Raw genomic sequence first — 20,624 nt, forward strand, 5'->3', positions numbered from 1 at the left:
GCTGACACATTTGGATCTTGTGAGTGGGAGAAACAGAGGAACCCATGATGACTTCAAAGGCTATGGCTAAACCACTGCAAGGATAGAGTATCGTCTGCTAAAGTAATTAAGAATATGAGAAGACGGGTAGGTTTTGGAGGGAATGTTAGGAGTTCGGCTTTGGATCAAATAATTTTGAATTATGTATTATTCTTCCAAGTGGAGTGGTTAAGCCTAAAAAATGAAAGAGGCCTGAGCTGGAGGTGTGAAGTTGGGAGTCATCAATGCATATTTGGTATTTAAAGCCTTTAGACCTACCAATGAGTAAGGGGGTGAGTGTAGGTAAAAAAAGACTAGCAGATCAGGGAATGAAACTTGGCGTTCTCTAGCATCAGAGTCAGAGGTCTGAAAAGTAGCTAACAGTATTGTCAGGTAGAAAGGAAGCAGGAAAATATGACATCCTGGAAATGAAGAAATGTTTCGCGCATGAAAGAGGGAAACTAGGCCAAATGCTGCTGTCCGACTTTTGAGAGAAAGATTGAGAAGTGGCATGAGATTTATCAATCTGGGTGATGGGTAACCTTGGCAAGAGCTGTGTTAGAGGAGCTCTGGGGTTAAAAGGATGGGCAAAGTACATACAAGTTAAAATGAGAGTAAAAGAAATGAAAAAAGCCAGTATCAGTGACTCTAGGAAGTTTACTGAAAAGGGGAGGAAAGAGTTGATGCAGTAACTGGAGGGGGTAGTAGATCAAGAGATTATTATCTACTCAAGAGATTATTTAGTAAATCAAAAGATTATTATTTGTTGTAAGATGTGCATGTTTGCACATTCTGGTTTCTCCTTTATTTACAAATTTTGAGAAGCCATCTTACTGAAGCAAACTAGTGCTGACACACAATGTTCACATGATAATATCAGAGACAGAACTTTGGGCTGTACAGATTACCAATTTGGCAGATAATAGAGAACTTCTTGCATTCTTATATAATTAAGGAATTGATGTTAGAACCTTTTTATTTAAAATTATTGTTTAAGGAATAAATATCTTTTAAAATTCAAAATGATTTTAGTTGGTTAATAAAACTCCTCTAAAGCTGTAGTCTTGGTCTTTGTTTAAAATATATGAGCTCAACTCTATTTCCATGAGGTCTGGGGTGATTTGTTCTCATGACTGGGGACTGGATTCCGTTAAGATGGAGATGTGCCTTTGCTATCAGTGTCTACTATAACACCCCAGCTCTATCCTGGCCCTATTCCCAGGATTCCTAGTGTCTAGTAACTTCTAAACAAATACCAAGAGCATCATAACAATAGGCTAAATTTAGACCAGGCTCAGTGGGGAGGGAGTTTGAGCCAGGCAGTAGGATCATGACTAAGAGAGGTATTCACTTCTGCCAAGCCTTCGATTTCCCCAAGAATATTAACAACCGAGCCGAGGACTCAACAGACGGAAAGTGGCCGTTGAAGAGAATAAACTAGGAAGACAGGAAGGGATACATTTGGAAGAGGCCAAAAGGTAAATGTTATCTTGTCCTTACAGCCTTTAAAGGTCTAATTGTGTATTCTATGTAAATTTAGAATCTATATTTGCAGGTTTTCCCGAGAACTACAACTTGATTAGTCCTCCTCTTTCTAAGTCTGGGAGGAAGACCCTGGTTACAATAATCCTGCCTCCCTCTCTCCCAAGCAGGATGAATTCCCCTGCCTGGCAGGAATCATGCTGATAGAATGAACATACTGAGTGGGTCTGGGGGTATTTGTGGACCCCAGAAAAGAATTGTACTACAACTGCACTGGATTACCAATATACTCATATGTATCTTGAGTTCATCTTATCATGTATCTATTTTAAAGGCTAATCAAAAATATACACAACAATTTGTCCAAGTATTAATATGTAAGTCAGACTATTTTTTTCTAATAAAATGAACAGGAATTTGCTTAGATTATGTAATGTGGGAAAACACATCTGAACACAAAAGAAGCAAGTGTAGGGTTAACTTCACCCTGGGTCCCCCAGAAATGCTGCCCAAATTAAATAATCAACAATAGGGTAAGGATTAAGTGAATTTTCTTATCTTCATATCACGTAGCAATTTGAAGTGGTGCTTTATGAAAGAAGAATAAAGCAACATAGGAAATAGGGAAATATGGCCGACTGTAACATTTCATGTTTATCTTTAAACTATGTGCAAGTTTTTATATAAAAATCTGCAAAAAGTACTCTAAAATGCTGTAGTAGTTACATCGTGTGGAAAATTAGGGTGGAACATTTTCTTTTCTTTATTGTTCAAATTGCTGTAACATGCGCTGTAACATATACTTTTAAAAAGGAAAATGTATCTAGGAAACAAACTGAGTGGGTTAATAAGCAAGTTTGTTTTTCTTGAGAACTGAATTTAGCACTAAAATTCTTCTGTCTTATCTAACCTTGAGTAACAGAACTAACTTATAATCAACTAATATTTAATGCTTCTCAACTCCCAACAAACAGAAACAACCCAGGCTTGTATGCAGGCTTTATGGATCTGAGCAGATGTCTGAAGCAGCTGACGAGACAGAAAGTGCCTTCTAGCAGATAACAATACCAGAGCACACAAAAAATCCTCATAATGTCTTGTCTCACTTTGCTCTGCCAGCAATTTCAGGGAGTTAACAATCAAAACTACCTCATGTATTTAAACTTTGTGCAGTGGGTCATATAAACATTCTTTGAGTTAAATGGTGTAATAGATCTAAAAATCTCATACCCACTTTCCTTTCTCTCTGAGATTTATCATGCTGCAACATAAATACCCACAGTATTTTGCAAGACAATGAACTTGGCTTTTTCTAAGGCCAGTAATTTTTGCTGATGAGTGGAATTCCAGAGAGCTGAAAATGGCTGTTTGACATGATCTTGGGGCTTTTAGAAGTGCATCCTTAGAATATATTTTAAATTAGAATATGATCATATTTCTAAAACTAAAAATATCTGAATCTACATAAATAATCATATAAGGGATAAAGCATACTGAACTCCCAAGTTTAAGGAAACTGCTAAACCTTGACGGGTAGCTAACCCAGAAAACTTGTTATATTTCATTATCTTCATCTGTTTATTTCTCATTTCATACCCTTCTGGGGGATGGGCCAGTTGGACTGAAGTTGGAGAGGATGGCTTAGAAGTCATTTCATCATACTTGCCCCAATGGAATATGTCACATATCTGTCCGTTGCACTTTTGCCAATACTATTTGTGGCCCCCTGGGGGATTTCATGGCTTCTGGGGAACTTTTTCCTCTTCCCTTCCTTCCACTTGTTTCATTCCAGAACATGTGATGTCATCACAGCTCTATTAGCTCTACCATGACAATAAAAGCACTTTATCATAATAGAAGTGCTCCAGTGCTCGTTAGCAGGGAAGTGACTCAGTTCAGGAGTTGCCTCTTCTCTGTGGAGACTTATCCCCACCTGCCAGGTCTCTCTCAGAGGAGTCCTGGAAAATGAAGACATCAAACACTGCTGGGATCCAATGGCATTCCTTTCTTCAGTCCTCACAGGCTGGGCCTGAAAAGCGAGTCTCTACTTATTTTGGTTCCAACAAAGACTGAACAATGGTGGGCTGTGAGCAAAGCCTTTTTTCCTATCTGATCTATAGGCATTATCCAAGGAATCTCCATTCACATGAGGATAATACACAGGGCCTTGCTTCTTGTTTAGACTACAGCTCACTCTGTCTTAGGCCTCCTCTCATTTTCTTTTTGGCATTTTAATCCTTAGACTTAGAGAGTTACTCGGGAATTAAATAAACTAAATAAGAAGAAAATACTGATATCTCCAAGTCACGGAATCACGATAACGGTATCTGTTTTTTCTCTTCCAGATGCTAACTGTGTTTGTGTTAAATATCTTCAGTGGAGATGTGAATGATCTTAACTCTGAATCCTAGGAGGAACCCTAGGAACCTCCTTTAGAGTCATATTTTCTCTGCCAAATATTATCTAAATGTTTTTATTTTTAATTTACTCACATCTGGCAACAGTTCTCTTTAGGGGTGAGGAAAGTTCATTTTTAGAACTAAAAAATTGGGTTTTTACCCAGTAAGAGGTGTGATAATGTTTTCAAGGAGATCTCTTATTATATATTTGAGTGTTTAAATTTGCTTTGTGAATATTGAATTTACTGATAAAAATAAATTGCATGCATTTTGGTAGTCTGTGAAGAGCATGAAACAGAAGTTGCAGCTTTTTGGACCATTGTTACATTTATAAAATAACCAACACATCTATAAAAAGAATTTCAAGTACGTGCTTAATGGTTGACTTTGGAAGGTAAGTTGTTCACCAGCTGATACAGTAAATAATACATAATTATAAACTAGAGCATTCTGGAGATTGAAAATAATAATAGCAATCCAGAGTTTGGCCAAGAATCTATTGCTAATTTAACTTTAACTCAGTTTCTCTTGGAATGTTTTTGGGGCTTTTGATTGTTAATATAATAAGTTATTATTAGATTAACAAGGTAAATTATAGACTATATGGGTTCAATGAACCCTGAGTATATCTTCTTTCTATAGGCACTTAAATTTTAGATTTGGTCTTTTCAGCAAAGGAAGAATAACTCTACAACTCACACATGATGCATGCAGAATAAGATTCACCCCTTAGATATGTATTTAGCACCTTAAATCTTGGAATTTCTATAAAAATATTTAGGATAGAGAATGAAAGTAGTTGATTTTAGTGTAGATTAGGGAATTTTCTGGGGGAACATCATTTTTGTCCTCCACTCACACAGATGGTTGAAAGTCGGCTCTAATAAGAATCGGAATAAATCATTAATCAATTTTGATTTCAAAAATAGTGCCTATTTTCATACTGCACAATCTGAATTGCGTTACCCATAGGAATTATTTAAAAATGCAGCAATAAAATGTTATCAGCTTGATATGCCTCAGTTTCTGCAAGTGGAAATGAATAAATCTCTAAAGACTCGTTTCCTATTCAAGAAATTCTACTTGTATTTCTTTCACATGAAATTCAATTTTAAATGGTTTAATTGAAGAGGAAGAAGAAAAAGAAGAAGAAGAAGAAACAGAAGAAGGAGGAGGGGGAGGGGGAGAAAAGGAATTTATGGACCTAAGTAACTGAAGTCCTAGGGTGAAGCTTGTTTTAGTCGAGGCTGGTAGAGGACCTCAAAGCCTGCCTTCTACCTGTCAGCAGTCTTTCTGGCTGTGTATTGGCCTCGTGGTCTTCTAGTACAGAATGACCTGCAGTCAGGGAAGATGGTGACTGGCGACTGTAGATTTACATAATCGTAAATTTGTAAATTTAGAGAAAAATAGTTTTATTTTTCTTAATATGTCAGTACCAATATATCAGTAGCAGGAAGGAGTTTGGGCCACCTCATGTTGTCAAAGAGCATAACGTTCTATGACTGTTCAAGGTTATATCACATGAACCTCCCTTCTGGTGTAGAAAGACAATTTTAACACCATGAAAGGGGGAGAACACAGTATGCTGAGTGGCCAGATTCAAAACAGTGTCTTCTAATAACTCACATTATGAATCTACAGCGTTGTAGAGAATGACTAAGAGTATTTATTCATAAGTTACTTTTCCTTCTGAACTAGTCTTTGCCATAAGACCTGCCAAAATGATTCATCACTTAGATATGTATCTAGCATCTCAAACTTTACATTTCCAAACCTGAGATTTCCCAAATCTGCCCTTCTCACAATCTCCCTTTTAGTAGATGCCTACTACATTTTTCCTAGCTGTTTAGACCAAAAATGTTATGGTCATGCTTACCTCTTGGCTAATCCATGAGCAAAATCTATAGGCTCTATCAGAACCCGGTGATCTCTCACCATGTGCATTGACACTACCCTAAACTAAGGCATCATTATTTTACAGTTGGATTATTGTAATAGCCTCATAACTGGTCCCCCTGCTCCCTGCTTTTGCCCCCCTTCAATCTGTGTCCTCCACACAGCAGCCAGAATGTTCCTTTAAAATCCATCTTCAGTCATATAACTCCTCTGTACAAGACTCTCCAGTGTGACCCCATCTCATTCGGAGTAAAAGTCAAAGTTCTTCAATGACTGAACCAGGTGCTTTAGGATTTTTTTTTTCATTTCCTTTTTTTTTTTTTGGCCATGCTGCTTGGCTTGCAGGATCTTAGTTCCCTGACCAGGGATTGAACCTGGGCCATGGCAGTGAAAGCGCTGAGTCCCAACTACTGGACCGCCAGGAGAACTCCCCCAGGTACCTTTCTGATCACATCTCCTATTACACTCCTTAAGTTCCCTCTGCTCCAGTCCCATGGACCTTCTTGTCCTTGAACATAGCAGCCTTGCCCCTGCCCCATGACCTTGCATTTACTGGAGTTTCTGACTGAAATGCTTGCCCTCAATTTCTCCACTCCTTCATTTCCATCAAGTTCTTAACGTTACCTTCTTTCCCATATCCTCCTTGGCTGCCCTATCTAAAATTTCATCCCATCAGTTTCTGACCTTCTCCTTATTTAATTTTTCTCCATAGCACTCTCCAGTATCTGCCATTCCATGTGTTTTACTTAATTACCTTGTCTCTTCCATTTAGGTACCATACCTAGTATAGTGCCTACTAATCCTCAATAAATATCTGCAGAATAAATGGTTAAGTAAATGAATATATGGCTGAGGAAGAGGTATTAAGATGCTTAAAATCAGAAGGGGTCAGGCTACTAGAGCAGGAATTCTCCTCACAGTGGACCACATGGTTCTGACTTCAAAGCACACGGCACAGTGATGAAACTGACGCATGTACCATGCACAGTGACAGACATACACATACATGGCTATACTCTTCCGTTTCTTTTTCTTCCCTATTATTGGTGTTTCTCAGTGATGTTTGATGGAGAAGTTTTCTGCTTTGATCTGGTTTAGTTTGTATTTATTTACTGCAGCAAATGGGCACATGTATCACTGTTGGAGAAGAATGTGAACAAATATGAATAGAAGAAGTAAATTTGGTAAAATTTTTGTAGTTATAAAAAATTTAGGTTATGATGTTGTTGGTAAGGCCGATCTAACTAGTCTATTGTCCTCATTTAAACAGGAAGTAGAGTGATATCAGTATAATAGCTGTTCTACCCTTACAACTCTCAAGAACATCTCCCAACAGTATTCATTGGTAGAATATGCCAAAATAATGGCAGTTCTTTTTTTTCTCTCTTTTTTTTTTTTGGTCACACCGTAAGGCATGTAGGATCTTAGTTCCCCGACCAGGGATCGAACCCATGACCCCTGCAGTGGAAGCATGGAGTCTTAACCACTGGACCACCAGGAAAGTCCCCAATAATGGCAGCTTTAAAGACCAGTGAAATGGTTTTAAAAATGAATCGGCTTTCTTAATTTCCGTTTACTCTTGCTCTTTTATTCTGGTGATATTGTCCCATGGTTAACAGGACTAACAATACTATACACTCATATAATCTCTATAATTTGCTACAGCTACCTGACAGTTTCCATACATGGATCAGTTTGAGGGTTGTAGGTGGCATAACTTAATCTGCAGCAGCCTTTCCAAGGATGTTGAATTATGAGCTTTGCAGAACTCCTTTGATGCCTAATTTCATCCAGCCTCACAATTTGTCAAGTTACATTCTTTTCTTCTTCTAGCAAGTGAGTAGTCTACTGGCTCTTGCCCCCCAACCCTGAACCCCCATACTTTAAAAATGATCCCTTGGTCTCTGTTTTTCCAAAGTTTTACTATGATGTACCTAATGTGATTTTCCTTATATTTATCCTAGACAGGTTTGTAGGGCTTCTTGACTCGGAGGTCTGATATCTTTTGACAGTTGTGGAAAATTTTCACCCAGTGACTATTCAGATAGGATAACTGCCTGTTGTCTTTGTCTTCCTCTTCCAAGACTCCAGTGATATTTCTTATTGGAATATTTTATTAAGACTCATATATCTCTTACCCTCTTTTGCATATTTTCCATCACTTTTGCTCTCTGAGTAAGCCTGATATTTTTCACTGACCTATTTTAGAGTTCACCAATCCTCTCTCCTGCAATTGAACCCTTCTACTGAGTTTTAAAAAAAATTTTGTAATTGTATTTTCAGTTCTAGAGTTTCTACTTGTATTTTAATTTCTATATCTGTCACCTATTTTCTTAAGCCCATTAACTAGAGTTTATATCTGATAACTTCAGTAACTAGGTTGCCTAAGTCCATTAGGGCTTCTAGAAAAAAATACCATGGACCGAGCAGCTTATAAATAACAGAAACTTATTTCACACAGTTCTGGAGGCTAGAAAGACCAAGATCAAGACACTGACATGGTCAGGTATTTGTTAAGGCCCACATCTTAAAGGGTATCTTCTCCTTGTGTCCTCACATGGCTGAAGAGACAAGGGAACCTCTTTTATGAAAGCATTAATCCCATTCCTGAGCACTCTGCCCTCATGACCTAAACACCTCCAAGTTCCCACCTCCTAATACCATCACTTTAGGGGTTAGGTTTCATATGTATTTGGTGATGCATATGCATTCAGACCATAGCATGGGTCATCTGTAAGTCAGTTGATTATCTAATTTTTTCCCCTTTGGGTTCTGTTTTTTCACATTCATAGTAATTTTTAATCGAATAGCTAATATCACATACCAAAAAAATGTAGAGGCCCTGAATGGCACTGTCTTTCTCCAGAGAGTTCACTGCCCTCTGACAGATAGATAAAGTTGGATGCTCTGTCTATCAAAACTAGGTAGAGTTTTCATAAGACTCCATCAAACTTGTTTTCCTCAGTAGGGTTTGGTCTTCCAGGGATTCCGTTAGGGAGCCTGGAGTCCTTATTATGACACCACCTTTTTGGTATCTCCTGAAAGTCCAACTTTTACTTCAGCTCACACCTCCACGTTGGCCTTCTTCCTGGGATTCTGCTCTTGAGTGTGGGCTGCCTCATTAGCTCTCTGATGTCTTCAGACACCTTTTTTGGGGGGACAGTGAGAAATTTGGTTTCTGTGGTTGTTCTTAACAAGAGAAATACTCCATTACATTTACAAATGGAATTTTGGGATTATATTTCTCCTCTAGGGAATTCCCTGGCAGTCCAGTGGTTAGGACTCTGCGCTTCCACTGCAGGGAGCTCGGGTTCATTCCCTGGTCAGGGAACTAAGATCCCACAGCCGCAGAGTGTGGCCAAAAAAAAAAATTTCTCCTCTAAATTTTTATTTTAAAATTCCATTTAATGTGGAGTTTTGTTTTTTCTTTTTTATAACAGCAATGTTTCCCTTCTATTAGTCTAGAGCAGCCCTATTCCAGACTGATAGAATAAACAGAAGCCACAAATGCAAGACATATATGTAATTTTCCATTTTCTAGTAGCCACATTAAAAAAAGGTAAATAGGTGAAATTAATTTTATAACATGTTTTACTGAACCCACACTAAATATTTTCACATGTTGTCAATAAAAAAATTATCAATGATATATTTTACATCTTTTCCTTCAAGCTAAGTCTGTGCAATATGGTGTGTCTTTTACTCTTAGTTGGATCTCAATTTGTGTTAGCCATATTTCAAGCACTCAGTTGCCTCCTGTGGCTAAATGGCTACTACATATAACCATGCCGATCTAGACAGACAAGAATGAGTAGATTTAAACAAAACTGGGGGGGAGGGTAGTTGTACTTGGAAAGAAAGTTGTTACTTTCAGTGATATTTCAGTAAGCTAATTTTGGGGTTTTGTTTTCTCTAAATCTCTTAGAAGGCTAGAGAAAAAAGGAGGTAGACTTGATTGAAAACCTCAGTATAGAATAAGAATGATGTGAAAAATTTAAATAAAGGAGCACAAATTTAAAATCTTTTCTTGTCAAACACTAAAATAATTTTTTGGGGAAACCACATACCAATCCTTATTTTTAATGCTTTGATATCCGCTTTCTATTCCTGCAAGTGTTTGGACTAGGCAGGCCTTATGTGTAGATGGAATTAGTAAAGTAGGACTAACTCTGTGACATGAAATAACACCTCTGGGCATGAAATACTTTCCCAGCTCATTCAGAGCTGCTGCCGTATCTGTGACAGATGGCAGACCCTTAATTGCACAATTAGAGGAGGAAAAAAAGACCCTCAAGAATTAAATAGCACTGAGAGAGGTAACACACAAAATTCTGGAAGAATAGAATCCTTTTTGACCTTTCTTTCTTACACATGTGAATGGTGACACAGGATGACCAAGTATTTAAGTAATTGGATATGCAAGATAAGAGGGAGCCTGGCCTGGTGAAGACAAACTGTCAAACGATATTGGCTAATATTTATTGGGCACCTGTAATGCCACTGACCTTTGTTCTAAAATTTGACATTAAATCTTATAGGTTCCTAAAAATCTCTAGTTATAATTATTCTCAACCACATTCTGCAAATGAGGAAATCAGGGCACAGAAAAGGTAGTTGTTTAAAGTTCCACATAAAATAATGGAAGTGGAATTCTGGCTGAGATTGACTCATTCCAAAGTCTGATATCTGAATTACATCCCTCTACTCTTTCCTGCATATAGCATATACAATTCTGCCTTGGCCTAGATCTGTTAAAAAGTGGCTTTTAATATTCTATGCAAAGCATTGCATAGAAATGTCAGGATGAATTTAGATCACCTATAAATACCTATTAGATATTATTTGAATCATTATATTTTATGTTTATATTTTAAGGAGTATTTGAATTTCACAGGTATTTAAAAAAAAACAAAAACAGAGACAAAGGGTGCCCATTTCCTGAGTTTTGAATAGATAGCAGCAAGGTTTCTCCTATAATTCAGGGCTCTCTGACAGCTAAGTCAATATTAAAAATATTAGGGTTAATATTCCTTGGCCTGTTATGCTCGACAGGGTGTCATATAGTAAATGATTCTAATTTTATACTCCAAGATATTTTATTATCAGGCAGATTCGATTGTAGCCATCACTTCCTTAAGGTGTAGCATCTGTAAAGCTATCCACAGACTGGACTGCACAGTGTGAGGAGTGAAACGCTTATTCTATCTTTCGTTAATTTTGTTCACACGCCTTGGTCTTGTATTTCATTTTACCGTTTCATAAGTCACTCCAGCATTAGTAATGAGCACTTCCAACAACCACGCCACTTCAATTTTCCACACTGTGCTGCGTCCTGTATCTTCCAGAAGTCTCATCCCCCAGATGACTGCTACACACAATCAGTTTCTAATGAAGATCCTTCTCCATCTCTGATTTTCAAGTGGATTTTGTGCCTGTGAAAGGTGCCAGACTGACAGATGACACAGCTCTCTTTGTCACAAGAGTCGATAGAGGAGGCAGACACCCCTCTATGTGGTAGCCTGCCAGCAGGACTGCTTCTGGCCAGAAAGGAGACAGGCTCCGTCGTAGCCTCTTTGCCCGAAGTATCTTAGCAAATGCCAACTGTAATTTTGTGTCTGCTAGTCTCAAGCTCCAGTACTAATACAGAAGGCATAAACTAATAAACAAAAGCCTTCCCTGGACTCCAGTCTAACTCTCTGTATGTCCTCCTGTTTTACCAAAGCAGCCTATTTCAGGAACACTGCCAATTCCACAGCGGGCCTGGCTGCTGTTTCACACCTGTCTCTCCAGAAGAACAGGTACCTCCTAAGAGTGTAAAGCTGGCTCTGAGTGCTGAGTTTTACACTGAAGAGATGAAAAAATACTCACTATCATCAGTGAGTATTTCTATATTTGGCCTCTTTTGTAAACTGGAAGAAATGATTAAATACCAAGATACGAGGTCAGCTTGTTTTTAAATAAAATACCAAGAAAGAACTTGCACTATACGTTGTGGGTTCACTATAACAAAGTGGCACTTGCAAAATAATTCAGTACTGAGATAATTGCATTAACACAATGCAATCCCAGAATGGGAGAACTTGAAGTACAGTGTTGTAAACTCAGTTTTTCTTTCTAGCTTTGTATTTAACTATGAAATGGACAAGTAAAATGAAACTCAATCAGGTAATTCCAGAGAGATAGTAGTCCCTTTGGTAAGTCCAATAAAATATATTTTATGGTTAAATAAACATAAGTAAATACACGAGAATATATTTTATTTAACTCTTTACAAGAGGAAAAGTTTTTTGGTGGAATTGAATAATAAATATATATATATATATATATATATATATATATATGTAAATTTTTCCACTAAGGGGAAATCTTCATTTAAAAGGAGAAGAAAAATGTATCCATATCTTTTATACAACAATTCTACTTTTAGGAATCTATCCTATAGCAGTATACGTGACACATAAGTTTATGTAAAGGAAAGATTTTACTGTAGCAGCGTTATAAGTGGGAGGGAAAGGGGAACGTTCTCAATATTCTTCGATAGGAAAATTGCTGGACAAATTGTTATATACCCACTATAGAATATTTTGTGGCTCTTTATATAATATCTAATGACTTACAGGTATGTACAAGTTATTAATTTAGAAAAGGAAGTTGCAGTGAATCCCATTTTGATCATTACAATGATTTAAAAAAAAAAAACCCAAACCTTACCTCCACAATCCCTTTATATGTGTAAATAATGTTCTTGTCTGAGTACGGAGAAAGACTTAGAAGGATACAATCCAGTGTATAGAAAAAGGCCATGCAAAGAAGGAAATAGAACTTAGGGAAAACTATTAAAAAATAAAAACAAACAAAAAGGTACTTGGATTCACCTCTGTGAGAAGGCCATCTGCATGCTGGCATTATAGAATCATTTAAAAATTGCTTGTCAAAATTTCTTAAATTTCCACGACAGGAGTAATTCCATTGATTTTGTGAGTCTGCAAATCTATCTTTGAATAAAGTCATTAAGAGCAATTTATTTTTATCACAGTGATTTGTTATGTAGGTAAGTGAGACTGAGAATATCTTTAACATGAAGTGTGCCTGGGAGGTCAGCTCTAGAAGCAGAGGCAGCTGGAACAGATCCAGGCACCTCAAATTCACATGAGAACTTTCAGAATACAATAAATATTCAGTTGGCATGCCTTTTTAGAAGAAAAAGTTTCCCAGAACATGTTTCTAACATCTCATTGGCCTGGTTTGCATCACATCCAATACTAAACTAGAATTGTCAAATGGGATAGAATTATCCTGATTGGCTTAGGTTAATTAACATCCTACCCCTGGAGCCGAAGGCTGGGGGTGGGGGGCACATGAAACAGATGGCTGTCCAGGATCTGAACTAAATCAGAGGGCTTAGTAAGAAACACTGCTGCAGTAAGTCTGGAGTGTTTTCCAACACCACCAAGCAAGTCTAATTCTCAGGGGACACCCCACTGAGTGTCTTACAGATTTAACTCAGTTCTGATGCTATCTACCTGGAGACGGCATCAGCTCTAAAGGTTAAGGGCTCAGTCCTGCAAGACTGCCCCCACTGCAGACACCAACTGCCAAGTCCAGGCTGTCACTTGTACTTCTGGCCTATGGGCTATGAATTGGGTTCCCACACTTGCTTCTCAGGTTTGATAATTCGCTAGAAGGGCTCACAGAGCTCAGGAAAACGTTTCCGTATGTCGACCAGCTTATTATAAGGGATATGATAAAGAATACAAATAAGTAGCCTAATGAAGAGGTGCATAGTGCAAAGTCCTGAAGGGTCCCCAAGCACAGGAGCTTCTGTCCCTGTAGAACTAGGGTGGCTCATCCTACCAGCATCTGGATGTATTCACCAACCCAGAAGCTCATCAAATCTCATTGTTCAAGAGTCTTTATAGAGCTTATTCTCTAGCCCCCTTTACCTGTCCCAGAAGTTCGTGGGTGGGGCTTAAGTTTCCAACCCATTAATCTCTTGGTATTTCTGGTGACCAGCCCCTACCTGAGGCTACCTAGGGGCCCCACCCTGTCACCTCATTAGCATAAACTCAAGTGGGCTCAAAAGGGGCCCCTCATGAATAACAAAAGACACTCCTCTCAGCTAGGAAATTCCATGGAAGGGTAGGAGGAGCTGTGTGACAGAAGCCGGGGACAAGGACCAAATATATTTCTTAATATATCACCGTAAAAAACAATGAATAGGTAACCAACATTGGCTGCCAAACATCTATTTTATTTATTTTACTGAGGCTGATTTGCTTGAAGGACTATCTTCCGACTCGACTGAAAGCCCCTTGATAACTGTGCTGGGTTTGTTCTTTTTTCCATCCCTTGAATTTGGCACTTGAAGAATACAATGTAAATAAATGAACCTTCATTTATATGATCCTCAACAATTTTGCTATATACTATTTGTAAGGCCAACTGGCCCGAGGCAGGGGAACACAATCAGATTCACAGGTTGCATCAGACCGAAACTCTCTGGACCACCCAATTCCAGAAACTGACCTGGAGACTTTCCGGACCACCCAGTTCCAGGAACTGACCTGGGGACTTTGAACCCAGCCCAGCCTTCCCGCCTTTCGAGGGGCGGGACTAACGGTCCCTCAGGATACCCGAAAAGGCCACCAAATAAGGAATACCCTGCGCCATCCCGGATTCACCACACCCCTTTCCCTTCTTCCCCTATAAAATCTTGCCCAACTTCTCTGGCCCCTTTCTCTCGGACCAGTGAACCTCGCCCGGGAGCGCTCCCTAATAAAGCTCACTTGAAGCTTTCCTCTGTTTCGCGGTGCCGTTTGTTAAGATCCGACCTTACACCATTTTCCTCTTACCCCATGGTGGAAAAAAAGCTATCCTCGAGTGTTTAGCAGCTTGTTCACCAGTACCTACTACAAAAATGCAGAAAAGTAAATGTGCCATAGTTTCAGTAGATTCCTTATGAGGTTATGCACAGCTGGGTGATTGATTTATTGGTTAAATACAGTAAGAAAGTTGACCTTTAACTGGTTTTAACTATACAAAAGATTGTGAGCCACACAAGTAAATGTCCAGGTTCACCATTAAAATGCTGATATTAGGCTGCACTCCACGGGTCTGCAAGCCTTGTGACTGCCCAGCCTCAAGACTGAAGAAAGAGGCAGGAGACAGCAACAGAGACGTCGGTGGTTTATTGGATAGGGAATCTTACATGTCTAAAGGAAAGGGGTCCTGGAGTGACACCCCATTGTGGACAACGGATGGCAGGCAGGACATGGAAGCAGTCTTCGCTAAGGGGAGGGGGAGTGTTACCAGTTATAGAAAAATTTGACGTCCCGTTGGCTCATCCTCTTCGGTTACCAGGGAAACCAGCAGAGGAGAACTACCCTAATGGACCCTTTGATAAACTATCGGAGTGCAGACATTCTGATCTAAAGATTAGAATATTCACTGGCTGGGACCAGGGTCAAGTACCTAGGCATTTACTGATTAGGCTCTATGATTAAGACGGAAGGCTGGTCAGGTGAGGCCAGGACTGGTCAAGCAGGGGATATACAGAGAGCAAGAGAACAGCCTTCTTGGGTGGTCTGATCTTACAAGTAGTCACTTTTATAAAATGGATCATAGCATATAAAATGGATCCTGATGTGAAATTAAAGTAATGTTGCCAACATTTACTTGCTCCAAGTGACTTCAGTGATATACTCATAAAATAAATGAGTTCTTTTCTTTTTTACTTCTTTTCTTGTACAAATTTACAGATCCTTATTAATCTTTATTAACCTATAGCTTAATTCATTCATTCATTCTTAGATTTCCTCCTTAATTTTCCTTTTTTGAAGGACTAAAAAACCAAGACTTCATTGACAAGTACTCTTTTTCCCTCCCTTTTTTTTTTTTTTTTTGCGTTACGCAGGCCTCTCACTGTTGTGGCCTCTCCCGTTGAGGAGCACAGGCTCCGGAGGCGCAGGCTCAGCGGCCATGGCTCACGGGCCCAGCCGCTCCGTGGCATGTGGGATCCTCCCGGACCGGGGCACGAACCCGCGTCCCCTGCATCGGCAGGCGGACTCTCAACCACTGTGCCACCAGGGAAGCCCCCAAAATTTTTATTCAAATAAAAATAGTTAAAGTGGCACACTTATCAAACTTTCACCTGATTCTTTTTCTATGAAAAGCATGTCACGTTTTAGTGTTTTCTCTCTCTCTCTTTCTCTCTCTATTTATTGGTAATCTTGTAAATGGTAAACTTGAATATGGGCAATGGGGAAACCCTTAGTTTTCTAGAACGTATCTACTTAGAATGAAACAAAGATAGGATCAAATCTCTTGGAATTCTTCTGAATGTTAAACCATAAGAATCTGTTCCACACTGCAACACAGACTAGCTGGAGCCTAGATTCTTGTTCGAAGTATTGTATAATCTTGAATTCAGTGCTTGCCAGTACTTAACATAGTTCAACTAAAAGAAATAATATTGATGTAAGGTCATCGGAAAGATATACAGTGCATCTATTGTTTTAGATAGTAAACAATATACTCGAGTTAAACCAAGCCATCCAAAAGCATACTAGCCCACTTGAGGGTAGCATTTACTGAATTGGGTCTTGGAAGGAAGCCATAAGACTGAAGAGAAGACAAGTATGACAAATAAAGCTATGAAGTTCTTAGTGCTGCTTACTCTGTGGTAAAGGACGCTATTGCATAATATGATACTGTGTCCTCATAAGTATCCTTGAAAGAGATTTATTTCTCATTCTATGATCAGGGATCCCTGTGCTTCCCCACTATTTCCTTCTGCTTTTTGTAAAAAAGCAAAAAGAATCCAGTCATGTAACCAACAAAACTCTTTTCATCCTGCTTAATGTCAGTGCACAGCCAACGCTTAGGAATTGTGTTGGATAACGGCATTCGTTTTGCGAGGTGTTCATTCCTAGCTAATGTTCTTTTCCTTGGCTCAATCTTTTCATGTACTTGTAATTTATTTCATTTTGCTTTATTTGTTTATATTTTAAGTTTCTTTAGGTCTATTTTGGATTAAGGGCCAAGATATACAGTTCGGGAGAGGAGAGAAGAGGAGAGGGAGAATGAGAAGAATTTGCTTCGTATTGTTTACAGCACGAGACAGAGTGCCTTGCAACAGAGGGCAGAATAGAAGTAGAATAGGTTATTTTTCCTCCAATTTGCAATAAGCGTATTTTCTCCTGTGGAACTCTAAGAATTTCTGTCAATTTGTTAAATGATACTAAGATTAACTTTTGAGAAAGCTATGGGATTGGATCATGATTGTTTGAATTTCAGATGAAAACATAAACTGGACTTTTAGCAGTTGATGAACAGGCTTTATTAATTATGAATTTGGACAGGCTAACCTTAGGAATTAAGAGTCAGCGTGAATTAGACTAAATTTATGCACTTAAGCAATATCTGGATTAATTTCAGTTACAGATTCTACCCTCTCTTTCTGTCTGTGATTTTGGCTATAAAAGAATCTGAATGAAAGGTTTCTCATTGAAACCCATTACCATACAGGGAAAAAGAAAATTCCTTTAAGAAACTGTTGAAGTATATGACCTTTTAACAATATATAAAAACCCAGCAATTTATTAGGTAATTGTTAACATGAACTTCACTGATAACTAAGGTTTGAAAAAAGACAAATGGTTTTGTTTGGGTGGGATCAAAATGTATTTCAAGCAGTTTATATTATTTTTTCCCAAGATTGGAAAACCTTGGCCTGATTCCAAAAACAATGAAAAAAATCTGCTACAATGTTCAGTGCTAAAGCATTCATGAGAGAGATGCTGTCATTCGAGAAAACTAAGTTCAAAACAGGAGAAAATGCAAAACACAGCCTCCTGGACCACTCTCTCCTTCCACCTTCTCATATTGCAAATACAATATTTCCATTATCAGAAGATCCATTTTCAAGTTAAGAGCTGCTGCTAAAACAGCCTAACGGAAAAAAAAAAAAAAAAAAGGTAAAACGGTAAAAGAATTGCTTTGTAAATCATCCTTCAAAAGCTGTCCTGGGAGGAATGTGATATACCTCAGCATCTTAAGTGTTTAGCAAATAATTTCAGCTGTGCATTCTAAATGGAGCTCTCTCTCCTTTACCTAATTACCGAAATATGTGCTGCAGTTTGCAGAACTTTGCCACTGTCATAACTTTTCTTGAAGTTCAGCCAACCAATGATAATAAAGCTGTCACAAGATTAAAGGGGGTTGCAAGTCATTGCTTCTGACATTTATATGTAACAGGGGAAATGCAAACAAGTATGTGGAGTTATTAGTAATATTATGGGCTTTGAATCCTTAAAATAGAGTGCTTAAGACATCTGCCTCACCAAGGAGAGTGAGAATGAGGTAAATCCAAATTGCATCCTCCTTTTGTTTAGATCAGGCAACCAGGCCTGAAAAAGGCAAAGGGAGCCGTTTATTTCATTTTCTGCATGTAGCACCAGTTTGAAACATATGCCTCAGACGCCCACCCTCAGAAGGAGTAATCTTGGTTGTGGAGAGGAGAAAATTGTAAAACTTTACATACAGCCCTGGGGCCTTTTTCTGGGGCCCCTTCCTGGTCTAGCATTCTGTCCATGATTTCAGCGCCAGCTCTGTGCTTGGAGCAGCTCAATGCAGTGTGGAGGAAGCAGAAAATGTCTCCTCTGAGGGTTTGTTACTATTTCGAAGTTTCTTTGGTTTGTTTTTGTTAAGTGAAGAATACTACCTTACGAAAGAGGGCTTAGAGAAAAAAATAATGTGTTTTAAAAACTCTGGGGAAAACTCCCATTTTATCCTCGTTTTTTAGCTTATTCTTATCTCTCTTCTTATAGGGTTTGAGGTGTATCAAGAGGAGAACCATTGAAGGTCTCGACCATTTGTCCTTGGCTCCCATATGCAAAAAAGGCAATGCATTTCATTATCTGTGATGACAATAGATGGTCAAAATCTATCTGATTAGGCTGATTTGGAGCTTCACTTCATTGTACACAAGAATACTTTAACTTTTCAAGTTATTTTGGTGCTGATATTCAGGTATAAATTTGGCTTCTGGCAATAAGTCAGTTGAAGAAGAAAAACAACCGCTATTTGTGGTTGAAACTGAGTGGGACCCTGCGGGAGCCTCCTGGTTATAAAAGCCCCTCCGTGTCCCCCATTTCTTGTTTGTAGAAAAAGTCTTTAGTCTCTTAGGCCTTCCCTGAGTTACAAAGAGCAGGAGCATGCAGTTACTGAGTACGTAACTACTGTAGTAGTTATTTCCATTTACAATAAATGTCTCTACTGCTGCTTTACTTAGTGAGGGAATGCAGAAAGAAAAGGAAGATAATTCAAACAAGAAAACGACAATAGTTCAGTGATAAAAGAGACCTAGTTCCTCCTCAAAGGGACATATATCAGAATCTGACCGATACCTTTGAGTAGTTCTTCAGTAGCTAGGTCCCCCTGCCACACACACACACACACACACAACCAGGTGGAGGAAAGTGACTCAATGCTGAGCATAAGCACACAGACCGCAGACTGTTTGGAACCAGAAGGTTGATGACTGAGATTCCTGAAACACCACCCTGTCACCTCCTCACCACCAAGCAATCAGAAGAAAGTCATGAATCCTGCAGCCCTCACCTCCAAATGTTGCCTTTAAATATGCTTCCCTGAAAACCATCTGGGGAGTTTGTTCTTTTGAGCATAACCTGCCCATACTCCTTGCTTGGTGCTTGTAATAAATGCTGTACTTTTCCTTTGCCATAAGCTGGTGTCAGTAAATTGGCTTTGCTGCATAGAGGGTGAGTGAACCCAAAGTTCAGTCCAGTAACATAGTTGATATGATAAATATTTGAAACAAGACCCTTTTCGAGAAAGTCTGTGATTTAAGGCATTCAAGTCTTCCTGATTTTTTCATCTCTCTCCTGCTCTTGGAAAGTGCAGTTTGAGTGTGATTAGTGGAAGGATGAGAAATTGCAGAGGACAGAGTGCTGGGGGTTTATAAGGGGAAATGGGATATGGAGAAAAGCGACTGGGAGTCCTGAAGCACTTGGTCTAGTTCCAATTCTGCTAATAACTATAATTATCACCAAATGAGCACCTACTACATGCAAGGCACTGCATTAGGTGCTTCCACAAACGGAACTGCATTTAATTAAGGCATAATTTTTATCTGCTATGATCTTATTTAAGAAAGCAGTTATTTTTTTCTTCTTCAAATAATTAAACATTGCTGAGAGTGAGTTTTGTTTTAAATCTAAGTTCAGGACTAACTAGTTCCATTTAGGGGATTAAAGCAAATCTGAGTGATTGCACATAATGTTTGTTTTATAACTACTGACTGTGAAGATGAATGAACTATAATGGACTTGAGTCTACCAGTGATCAAGGAGAAAACTGCTTATTTGTAAAAGTCCATGAATTGTTATCATAGTTAATAAATTATTTCTAGTCTACTAAATGTTGTATTGTGTCATCAATAAAATTTAGTATGTGTCTTTCTAGAAACCATTGAACCTAAAATAGGTCCGACTAACAGAAATGTAATAATTTTTTGTAATATAGTCAACACACTGAAACAAAGCAGGACCCTGTGGGCCCTCCCTGGTACCAAAGGCCCTCTGTGTCCCCATTTCTTATTTGTAGGAAAAAGGCTTCAGCCTCCTAGACCTTTCCTGAGTTCCGAAGGGCAGATTCAAGCAGTTACTAATTAGGGAAGGGAGGGAATGCAGAAACAAAGGGAAAGCAGTCAAGAAACCATAGTGCAGCAATAAAGCAGAGTCCTAGTTCTTCCTCCAGGGAAATACAGACCAATGTATCTTTGAGTCCTTCTACAGGAACTAAGAGTCC

General features: G+C 38.7%; 1 long non-coding RNA gene across 1 annotated transcript; it reads left to right on the forward strand.

Moving 5' to 3' along the window:
* Window positions 1–1,328: 1,328 nt before the first annotated feature.
* LOC132530528 (uncharacterized) lies at window positions 1,329–20,607 on the forward strand. The gene is made up of 3 exons (XR_009543807.1): window positions 1,329–1,496; window positions 6,141–6,231; window positions 18,623–20,607. It is a non-coding gene; the product is annotated as an uncharacterized LOC132530528 (long non-coding RNA).
* The last annotated feature ends 17 nt before the right edge of the window (window positions 20,608–20,624 follow it).

This window comes from Lagenorhynchus albirostris, chromosome 12 (genome assembly GCF_949774975.1).
Source record: "Lagenorhynchus albirostris chromosome 12, mLagAlb1.1, whole genome shotgun sequence".
Lineage (NCBI taxonomy): Eukaryota > Metazoa > Chordata > Mammalia > Artiodactyla > Delphinidae > Lagenorhynchus > Lagenorhynchus albirostris.